General features: G+C 38.4%; 1 protein-coding gene across 10 annotated transcripts in view; it reads left to right on the plus strand.

Moving 5' to 3' along the window:
- The window catches only part of arhgef33 (Rho guanine nucleotide exchange factor (GEF) 33), a 54061-nt gene that overhangs the window by 13549 nt on the left and 28489 nt on the right, over positions 1–12023 (plus strand). For 7 of the 10 annotated variants that reach the window (XM_037272020.1, XM_037272032.1, XM_037272030.1 and 4 more), the window contains exons 3-5: positions 5547–5709; positions 9269–9354; positions 10845–10922. The gene's annotated coding sequence lies outside the window, so the exon portion shown is untranslated. Of the gene's footprint in view, positions 1–3064; positions 3269–3659; positions 3800–5546; positions 5710–9268; positions 9355–10844; positions 10923–11269; positions 11738–12023 lie in introns of those variants that run through there. The other 3 variants (XM_037272024.1, XR_005100413.1, XM_037272025.1) reach the window with 3 other exon arrangements.

The raw sequence follows: 12023 nt of genomic DNA on the forward strand, positions 1-12023 counted from the left end.
ATTGTGACGGAGGGGAAGATGTAATTTTTAAAGCTGTATTTGTTTTAAAAAAAATAATAAAAAGTCAGCCTTTGTCTAAATGTGATCTGTAATTTAAGACAAATGCACCGACAAAAAGCTCCACTTTAAAAAAACATCTTAATTAATAGTGGCAACCATGTGTACTTTAATAATGCCACTTGCCAATTTCTATTTCAATGAAGATTCAAATTCCATCAAATCCAATGAAGGACATTTTTAAATTCTATTTTAGAATTGTGAAATTTATAAAATGTCACATCAGATGCTAATTTTCTCAAAAAGAATCCTTTATTAATGTTGCTACTATACAATTGAAGAATTACAATTAAGAAAGTCATAAAAACACAATTATTGCCTTATATTTTAAGTTTGATCCCAAAAACAAAATTTGTAATGATTGTAAATTTACTCTGTGACTAAGAAAAAGAAAATACATTTCACAACTTATTACATTTGCCTCAGAATTCACTAGCCAGAAGTATATTTCCAATTGTTTCGACTTAAATGGTCATAGAATTGATAAAGTACAAAGACATACATGAATGTGAAAAACAAATTTATGATATTAAAAATGACTTTTAGTTGACAATTGTGTCACCTTCCGATCATTCTACACTTAAATTCTTGTCTAAATGTAAAACATATCAATGTGTGGGAACTCGCCCGACACCTTAACTACACCGTTACCTCGCATTGCTTCAAATTCACAATTTAGCCCACAAAACTCTCATTCTCATCTTGCATCTATATTGTGTGTAGCTGACTTGATGTCAGATGTTTTTCACACAAATAAATTCATAAGTCAAAGTGAAACTGCATGACGCTTAGGTGGAGCGATAATAACCAGCAAGAACAGGAAGGGAAATTTCCCTCATCGAGTCTTCTATTCTGTGACAACCCACTCACTTTCGACTGGAAAGAAAAATAAGACAGAAAATGCATTTTGACCTTTTCAGCAACAACAAGTAAAAGGATGAAACAATTGTATGCGTGTAACAAATATTACCTTGTTGTTGAATATGCATCATTTCCTTTTTTCACATTGACAAGAGCATGTCATGCCAGTCTCAAAATGACAACCTTGCGCAATATTGACGATATTTACACCCACACGCGATTCAAATATAATTATTTGAAATCCAGAGTTTCAAAATTGAATGTGTTCATTAGAGTTGTGATCAGTCTCTCTGGGTCTAATATAAATATGTACTTTATGAGATAAATATTACACATTTTTTATTGTGGCTGTTATTTTGGGTGTTTATCAAACACTGGTGTGTCTGTGACTTTGTCTCATAATGCTTATTTTGATTGTCACTGTCATATAATAATAGCGGTGGTGAGGGATTGCTCTTCCTAATATTAAATATTATTTTCTGGATGTGATTGTATAAACATGTAGTGCTTCACAGCGTACTGCTGGTTGCTTATTTCTCACTATGTGCACACTTCTGCAATTTGTTGAGTGTGTTTTTCTCCCTGGTTTGGTCAATACTATTTTTTATTTATTTTAACAAAATTGATTTCAATTTTTAATCAACTCCATTTTTTGGACAGTGTGTGTATATATAGTTTTCATATTTCATATTATGCTTGTGTCCTGTGCATTTGTGTATACTGTAACTAATGTTGATATATTTAGTGTTTATGGTCAAGCATCCACCGAATGTATTTCCTTGCCTGACTGGAAAGGTTATTTCGGGACAAGTTCGGCTCAGAAAAAAATAAATAAAATATCTTGACAAAGCTGTGACACTTCACATAGAAAATAGTACAATACGGAACCACCCTTATATTAACATTTACTGTATGTGTCTGTCTCCGTTTGATTTGCATGCGCCTGCACACGGGAGCCAGATGTGAGTGAGACTGTCTGACATTTACACATTCAAATCGAGGCGCCGGAGACGCTTGAAAAGATTAATTTGGCTGCCCGCTTGTTGATAATCTGTACAGATGAGGCCCATGGTGAGTCGACGGCCGCCAAATCAACAGTAGCTTTTTGCTTGCTTTGTTTTGAGGCTCTTGTTTGCTGGTTGGAGCAGCTTAATATAAGCAAGCAGAGTAAATCTTGCAAAAAGAGGATTCACGTTTATTCATTATCATTAAACCCTGTATGAACGCATTATTAAACCACTCTGTGATTATGAAGCATCAAACCCTCCAAAAGTGCTTTCTTATTGTAAACTGCTGCCGTTTACAGAATCTATTTTCAGCAAAAAATGTGTGTGAGTCCGAGTAATCGTTCCTGAGAGTAGTCACTGTAATAAAAACTCGCCATGAGTCAGATTTGTTGAATGCGCACCCCCAGCCTTCGCATTGCTCACTAGATGAGTGCAATCCTTGTTATTTTCCGCAATATTTGGCCCACACCGGGCCATACCAGGCTCCTGGGTCTCACGCCCAAATGTTACTGACGGGCTTCAAAATCTTCCCACGCTAACACAAATAAGGGGAAGTGAGAAGTCGAAACTATTCCGGCTGTTTATTGATAGCCACTACATTTATCTTTTGATCCCTTTCTCTTTCCTCTTCTCTTTAATGACAGAACCCCTTTCCCGCCACTGTCTTTTAGGATAAATTAGCTAAAGTGGAGAAAGTCCATCCATCATTATGATCAATATGGGCCTTAGCCAGGCCACACCTCCGTGACTCACATCCTACTATATCCTGTGTGCGGAACTGACTGAGAAGCGTGTTCTGTGTTTGTGCAAGACTTCCAAAAGACATCTGACATCTTACGATTTCAAAACAAAACCAAAAAGGGCAACTTCAGATGACCTTTTAGCTACAGTGACAGATGAATGATCTGAAAAATGCAAAATGCCATAGCGCAGGCTAACAGCCTCAGTGTTGCAGTGTGTTTAAGCAATGGTTTGAACACAAATGGTGCGGCAATACTTGTAGACAGACAATATGACAATGCTCAAAGGCATGTATTCTTTATCCTTATTCTTTAAACTAGGTAGTCTTAAAAAAAAAAAAAGACTAATATTGGGAAACCTCTTTGCGTGTTTCTCTGTTTGTATTATATCGCCCCCAGGTGGCCAGAGTACGCACACCCAAAGGAGCAGCACAATATCCATTGAAGGGTCAAACTATCCCAAAAAGATTCGTTCCCCATCTTGTTCCATCGCTCTTTCTGCTCCTTTTATCTGCACCTTCATCTGATGAGTCAGCCCATCTCATGTCAAACGAAACCATTTTGCCAACAAAAGAAAAACTGGGACGGCAGCCAACGAGTCCAGTGAGTTTGCACGTCGCTCACTTTTAATTGTTTCATGCCGCGGCTGCTTTTGTGTCCTCGTTTGACCCCGAACTATGATGGCACGGCGCTAATGAAAGCCATATGACTAAAGCGAGCGAGTTGCTTAACTTTGAAGACTTAAATCCACATTTGGCTTGTTAGCAGGATGTCAGTCTATGTAAACAACGTGACAACTATGAAGGACAAATTCAATTTTTGTCACTATGAAATTTAAAAAAAATTATGTATTTTAGAGACCTCCTAGATTTCTGTTCTTAATTTTGATTGAAATTTTAGCACTTTGCTAACATTGTTTGATATTATCCTACAAATAAACTAGATGCCGATCCCATCTGCAGTTGAATAACAAAACCAGTCCTGTGTTGTTTAGGGTGTTGGCGTCATTCCCGTTAGGTGAGCGTGATAAACATCTTGGGTGTAAAGGTTAGAAAAAATGTGATAAGCTCCCGAAGGAAGACTTGTCCTTCGTACCATTCGCTGGCGTTCACCCTTTGACCCGCCGCCGCTTAAGTAAGTAGTCTAGAAACATCGGCTCATCCATCAAACTGGCCCCAAACTCACTTGACCGAGTCATTTATCAGCACAATGATGCACTCGCTCATGTGTAATTTGTTTTTATGGCTAATGTGATGAGTGGCAGGTTTTCTAACCCCAACAACTTGTCCTTGGTATTTATTTATTTAGTTAGTTAGTTATCTATTTATAAATTACATTAAATTTTATTTATTAATTTATTTAATTTATTTATAAACTGCTACTCAGTGCATTACCACAATCAATACATTCAAATTTGGTTTTATTTCTTTGTGACAAAAAAAAGTGAACTCAAACATCTCCCCAATTATATATCAGTTTTTGACGCACGTGTTTGACCTTTATAAAGTTGTTTGTGTCGTCTGCTGAATATGCAATTAAAGCTGCGGCGTTCGTCTTTGCCTGCAGTGTCGATCAGGCTCAGGGGAAAAAAAAAAAAGTGACAAGTAGCTGCTTTGTTCGTATTCCCTCTGAAGTCTTAGTATCAAAACAACACAAGTTAGATCACCCAAGATATATTTTCTCACAACCTAAATAGACTTTTGCTTTGCCACCACACAATTCTAACTCTTCTTGTACCAATGATGAATACACTAAAAAGTCAGACATTTTGATTAAAGGGCCCGTAAGAAGTGTTGAGATAAATGACAGTCGTCCATTATAATCCATCAATTAGGATGAGGCCATTCGTCTTACTGGTTAATAAGTAGAGCAAGCGCAGTTGCCATTCCTTTTCTCTCGTCACTTTCAATACGCCTCGCGTCGTAAGCAAACTTGATATTGAGCAAAATTGACAACACTAAAAAAAAGGCCTTTTAAGCTTTGTCTCGGGGGTACTTGACTTGATGAATTGCCTGCATGAATAAATCACATCGGGGACACGGGCATGTTCCCGAGTCCTGATGGATGACTCGGCACTTTGTCTTCTTGCAAGATGAAGAGCGTATATGCCTCCAACACATTTATCCAAATAACCCTGATGAGTGTTAAAAGCTTGCCTGGCGACTGTGTCCGACCTCCCTCCCGCTTGCCGTACAGCTGACTGAATCGATAGTTAGTAGTTGTTACCATGCTGCTGTCTCTGAATTGTAATGTGAGACATACGTTCTGTTAGATTTTGAATTGGAACGTCATTTTGTTTTTATTTCGGATAAGCAAATGCAGCAACGATCCATTTTAATGGAAACGCATCACACTTGAAATATGATTCGAATATGGCACTTGAAATTCATCTTTGATGGATTAGCTAATTTGACAATGGGACTTTTGTTTTTGATGACTTTGGTGTAGACGCATGACTGAAAGGGTTGGAGATGAATGGCTAGGCTCTGCATGTTATAACAGGAAAAGCAGTTTAATCACTTCAATCTTTGCAACCATTATTTTACCCACAATGACACACTCACAAGATGAGAGCAAACCCCACCCACAGGCTTTCACTTTTTGGCTGTTATACTGCAAGCTGACCAATATCACAAATAAACCTTCCAAAAACTGGAACTATTTTTTTTTCCACATGCGGACAGTTAAGTGTTGACTGCTGATAGCGTTTGAACTCTGTTGCTAACCAAATCAGCAGCACCTATCGAGGAATTCAGTCTTTCAGACAAATGAAATGTGGACTTGCTGTATGTTGTAAATGATGCAATGAACTTTGTCCATGTCGTCGTTGACGCATCACTTTCATGCTCTCATTTCTTCTCTGTCTGTCTTTGTATTTCAGCTCCATATTGCTGAGTCAGCCTCATGACTTCATCGACATCATGAGATGGTGCGAGGGCGTTGCAGCAGCAGCAGGCCCAAGAAGCACTCTGCAGCTGCAGCTTCATTTGTGGCACCACCTCGCACTACCATCACTCCCACGGAGAGTTCTTTTTTCCCACCATGTAAGGAAGTAGCTGTAAATGGCGATAAAGCACCTACACCGAGGTTGGATTTTGTGGTTTTGGCTGTCCAGGTGTTGAGGTTTCATTTCCGCTCTTTCCGGCGTTGGTGGCGCAATGGCCTGCACGCTGAGGTCACGTCGGATGGCGCAATGGCCGGCACGGCAGCTGAGCACAAGGGGCTGTTGGATGTGTTTTTTTAAAAATACATCATGAGAGTAAGCCAAAATGTGAACATCTGCCCTTTCAAGTGCTCACAATGCAGGCTTTTGATTTTCACATCAAAAAAGAAAAATCACACAATCATGCTGGGTGAGCTTAATGTGGAGGTTCTCGTTTAAAAATATGCAAATATTTTACTACGGAAGAGGATTAGGGCCAGTGAAGAAAAAAAAAACGAGGGGTGACAGGATTCTGACTTTTTTTCTCAGAATTCTGACTTTATTCTCAGAATTCTGACTTTAAAGTCGGAATTTCTGAGAATAAAGTCAGAATTCTGACTTTAAACTTTCTGACTTTAAAGTCAGAATTCTGAGAATAAAGTCAGAATTCTGACTTTAAAGTCGAAAGTGGGAATTCTGACTTTAAAGTCCGAATTCTGACTTTAAAGTCAGAATTCTGAGAATAAAGTCAGAATTCTGACTTTAAACTTTCTGACTTTAAAGTCAGAAAGTGGGAATTCTGACTTTAAAGTCCGAATTCTGAGAAAAAAGTCAGAATCCTGTCACCCCTCGTTTTTTTTTCTTCACTGGCCCTAATCCTCTAACGTATTTTTCAGACAAATTACAAATTTATTATTTTGAATTTTATTCTTTAAACTCAAGAAATATGCACTCAGGAGACTAATTCCTTTTACTATTCATTGGTCTCTATCTACACATAATAAAAGTGTGTGTTTAAAATCCCATTATTTTAATTATTCCCATTTTCTAACATAGTTTCATTTTTATGTCTCAAGAAATATGCACTCAGGAGACTAATTCCTTTTACTATTCATTGGTCTCTATCTACACATAATAAAAGTGTGTGTTTAAAATCCCATTATTGTAATTATTCCCATTTTCTAACATAGTTTCATTTTTATGTTGAAGTCTTCTGATTGTTTTCCCCTCTAAATTTAATTACGCTGTAGACACGGCACAGCTGTTATCACAATGGTGGGCATGTCATAAAAAAAAAAAAACACGTGCGTGTGCACGCATGTTTAAGGGGTCGAGTTATATTTGTCTCGCTATAAAGCTCTGCGTGCTTCTCATTTCCAGTCATTTAGCAGAAGTGAGCGAGTCAGTGAGTCGCTTCGAAAGAAATGAGTGTTGCAATCTCAAGCTAATACGACCTAAGGTGTCATTTTTCCAGCTGAAAATGATTTGATGTTTTAATTATTTGATAAGAAGCACTTTTCAGGCTGGGAGGCACACACAAACAACTTACATAAATACAAATGACCCATTTTTTTTTTTTTATAAATTATAACTGTGTTAGCATGTTGCATAATAGCTAATATCTACTACCATGTTTTTCCTTAGTGTGCACTGTGCACCACTGACTGACTGACTGACTGACTGAGAATACGTCCGGGCATGTCTCAAGTCCCACAATTGCATTGACACACATCCACACAATCTGTTTCAGGCTCACAAAAGAAACACTGTCTCATGCTCATCCAAGCATTTTTAAAACAAAAGAGAAAATGTTCCAACAGTAAAATTGTCAAGGGTGCTGCTGCTGAATTATTGTGATTGCTACTGCTAATATCACAGCAGCATTCGACGTAAATACTGACAAGTGCATCGGAAATCAAACTGTCGTGAAACGTAACACCCAAGTGACATACTATGTGCCGTATTCATAGTTGGGAGACTTTCTTAGTTAACTTTTTTGAGGTTTGAAAAGTGTCACAAGTATTTCCCCGACTGTGAAATCCCCAAGCGTTCACATTTGCCTTTTGGACATTTTTTTAATTCTCAGTGAGGAAATGAAGAACAATAGCGACATGACAAATTGGACTTGCTTGTTGTTTTCTTTTAGAGATAACTACTAAGCTAGCCGGTTGATCACAAATTTGTTGTGTAATGTCTTTGATAAGATGGAAAACAGATTAGTATGGCCTTTATACGTCATTTCTTGCAAGAAAGGGGTGTGATTGTATGGAGGTAATGTACGGAATGCTGCATGCAATAAAACACGACAGTTGCTGGCATTATTGCAACAATCAGACATAATTGGGAAACTTTAATCATGTTTTGTATCTTAAAACTGTTTTATCTTTGCTTTGCCGATACCGGAAATTGACGGAAAATATGGGCCAATCTGGAATTCACCATGCAAATAGCCCAAATACTCAAGCTGCTCTGATGTGGACGACCGCTATTAGTGTGGAAATAAAATTTGTGAGGCCTATAATGTTGAAGGGAAGCTCTACTTTAAGAATGTTATGAAATTAAGCTGAAGCAAGAAAAATAAATCTCAAATTGTGTTTCTTTCAATGTGTTGGAATGGGTAAACAATTTTTTTTTTTATATAATTTGTTTTTAATGTATATTGGAGATTATTGAGGGTGCATCAAAGTGAAACATCTGTTATTTGAAATTGTCTTTGATGCGTACAGTAGAAATAAAATGTTGATCTTCCAGCGGGAATGTGTCATGCCGGCCACACCCGCTCGGCTGGCGACATCGTTTCTTGTGGGGAGATGTGGGCAGTGCAAGAGAAAAGCAAAATAAATAAAAAAAAAAAAAAATAGCTGGGAGCAGAAGAGCAAATGAACCTCAATGACCGCTAAGCCTCACACACATCACGGAACATTTCCAGTCACACACACATACACACATACTCTGTTGAGGCTTCAGCTCGTTTTGACAGCTTGTAATGACACCCACGCGAACAACTTGTAATGGAAATAAATCACCTCTTTATGTTTTTTCTTTTTAAATTTTTCCCTTCTATAGAAACAGAGGTCAAGTGAACGTTTCACCTCATGAACAGGAAGGAGTCGAATTTAGTTGTGTTGTGCATTTACGGACATTCGGGATGACGATGACTGAATGGATGTATGGTGATATCACTTGGTGGTGTGGAAAGTACCTGGAGATTTGTGACAGACACACCACAAGATTTCTTTTTTCTTTTTTATAAAAGCACTGCGTGCTTTAATTGTGGACTTTGTTCAGCCTTGTGCCAGCAAGCTGAAATGACTTTTTATTACAGCTAGGCAGGGTGACTCATAACCGTTTTTTTTTTCTAGTGTGATATAATAATGCATTTGGGTGTAATTAACAAATTAGAAAAAAACTGAAATAAAGTAACACATTGTCACGTCGCAACAACTTTTTGTTCTATGGCTATCATCACGCTTTTTCTCTTTGCCATCTGATAGTCAAAAAAAAGTTCATTTTTAAAATCCCGCCCTGAGTTGAAGTCTCGGGAGATTCTTTGAAAGTCTCACATGATGTTTTTGTTGACGCGCGTGTACTTTTTTTTTTTCCTCTCTAAATTTGTCAGTAAGCTTGTTTGAGCCCGTGGCTGCTAAATTTGCTGACTCATCTTTTTTTGGTCTTCACAGCTGCAGCTGGGTTGAGCAAGCGGAAGGTTGACAGGTGAACGCGAGCCCGGAGAGAGAGACTCCGCCCCAACAACATCATCAGCAAGGTGTGAAACGACGACTGTTTATTGTTTGAAAAGCAAAAGTGGACACAATAAGCACTTGTGTGAGGATTCACCGTTGTCTTTTCAATTAAATTTGGAGTAAGACATTTGCTTTATTAGAAAAAAAAAAGATCTTATCTCTGGGGAATTTTTTTTGCCCCACGCTTTTCTCAACCAATCAAAATCATTTCAATTTCAAAAGAATAAACAAAACAATTGCATGTTTTGAACCACACACTAAAAATTTCCACTCTTCTGGGATTCCAACATTTTCTACGTGCAAATTCCCATCAAGTAAATTGGAAAAAAATGCACGGCTTCATTTGATTTGATTGGTTGGATTTAGTCCAGGTTTACATTTTTGAATCTAATTGTAAATATATCGATAATGCAAAATGCATTCTCGATAGGGTTCAAGTCTGGGCAAGTTCTTCCTCGTTTGTTGTTTTGAATTCTTACAGGGGTTGAGGTCCTCGTTGTATGACTGCGTTTCGTTTCTATGACTCGTGGCTATCGCGTCTGCTTTGCAGTTCCGAGGTTCTGGGTTTGAATTCCTGCCGTTCCGTGTGGTGTATGTAGCAAAGTTTTGGATACAGTTCAGATTTTCTACAGGTGTTTTTGTAACAGTAGAACAAGACAATGCAATGCATCAAAAAAGGGAAAATGGCGTGAAAATAAATCAAGTCATCGATACCTCCATGCTTTTCAACTCTTTACTTTGATCAGTTGAGCAGAAACTGGGCGCGTTGCCGCAAGTGACGCAGTTCTGTTAAAGTGTGTGTGTGTGTGCGCATGTGCGTGTGTCTGCAACTGTACAGACGTATTTTTCTTTTTGATTGTGAAACCTGTGCCACGGCTTGTGCAACTCGCCCTGAAAGATGTGACGGAGGCTGGATGTTGTTTGCGCATTTTCTTGTTCTAGGTTACGATGGATGGTGTGCTGGTCGATTTTGTCGAAAGTATTGCTATTGTGAGGATTTTCATTTAGACACAAGTAGTGCTTAATGCCCCCAATAAAACCAAACCTGCGTAGTTTGTTTTAGTTTGAGTGACTTAACCACTTTAGTTTTTTGGTGGGAGTAAATAGTTTAGCCTTGACCTCAATTTTGTATTTATTCTTTAGTGTGCAAAGGTGTCCGAAGATAAACAATTGTCAGGCACGTCTGCACGGCTCAGGCTGATGCAACTCTGAGCCAAAGAGGTGCAAACACTCCACCTCGTTGGACACAACATTAGGGACACATGCACCAATACAGTACAAAATAATGATTACAAATGTTTACTTTTTTATTTAAAAATAGATCTTGATTATTATTTGAAGCTTCAGCGCATAAATGTGAGAGGAAACCCACACCGGCACAGCATGCAAATTCTACACGGAAGGGCCGCAGCATATCTGCGCTTAGGTTGTTCACAGAGGCAATCCCTTCTGTTCCGACGCTAAAAATGGAACATATTTATGAGACTTTATCATTTATGTGTGTCTGATAAAGGACTGGATGTGACTGGAACCCCGGGCGTGGGCGGATGGACACGTGACTCAGCCGGCAGCAGGAAGACGGCGACCGGAGGTGTGTGTGCGCCTCTCGTGTGTGTGTGTGTGTGTGCGTGTGTCTATCATGTTCAACACTTGGTTCCAGTAAGCACTGTTCGAGGACAACGCAATAGCCATGCGGCAAATTCAGTTCATTTGGTTGGGGGAAGATTCCATCCTCCGCACCTCCTCACACCAATTTTGACATGGTAAAAACGAAACACTCAATTTTAACTTCAATGACGCTTCACCCAATCCTTCCTCTTTCAATTCAACGCTCGCATTTACATGATCAAAGAAGCAAGGTGGCATTATGATCATTTCAGCATTAAAAAGTTGAGCAATTGTTCGGAGTGAAGCAGCTCGCTTCTCCTTTTTCCACAGATGGATGGAGCAATCCTTACCGCCCGATGACACCATGCACTGATATGACACTCTGTATGTTGTGTTTGTGTGCACTTGCAGGTGTCTGTTGTGTTTGTGTGCACTTAGAAATGTATGTGTGTTAATAAGATTTGTGTGTATGAACAAGTGTGTCATTATCTGATTATGGTTTTGCCAAATTGTGGAAGGCACGGTACTTTCCAGCAAATGAGCTTGCACACACATTCACACACAATAAGAAGAGAAAAACAAAAAAACAATACGAGTCTTTCACATGTTAATCGGACATTTTGATGAGTTTAGTTTCCTCGGCTATTAATCTATAAATAAAAATGTTAGCAGATTTTGAATTTGATGACTGTCTTGAAGAGAGCAATCGATGGACATTAATCCGTCTGATCTCGAGATGACAGTTGATGTGCAATGTTGTCTACACGTTGTAATTTTACAATGTAAGTGACACTACAATAAAAGAAGCTTCAAAAAGAAATTTTGGGTTTATTTTGAGACCGTTTTTTACTGCTTACACTATTATTCATGCTACTACAAAACGTGTGTTCTGAACAAAGGTTCATGTGGGAATTTAGACTTTGGAGACTCAGTATTCTCTCCATCTTAAAAGATACAATGCAATTCCATTATTGAACCAAAAAATATAGAATGTCATTGATTTTCTCAATTTTCTTTGGATTCCCCCCCCCCCCTCTCAAATTATTATTAGAGCAGATTTATTTTTAAAAATCACTAATTACTG

The sequence above is a fragment of the Syngnathus acus genome, chromosome 15, assembly GCF_901709675.1.
Source record: "Syngnathus acus chromosome 15, fSynAcu1.2, whole genome shotgun sequence".
NCBI classification, from domain to species: Eukaryota; Metazoa; Chordata; class Actinopteri; order Syngnathiformes; family Syngnathidae; genus Syngnathus; species Syngnathus acus.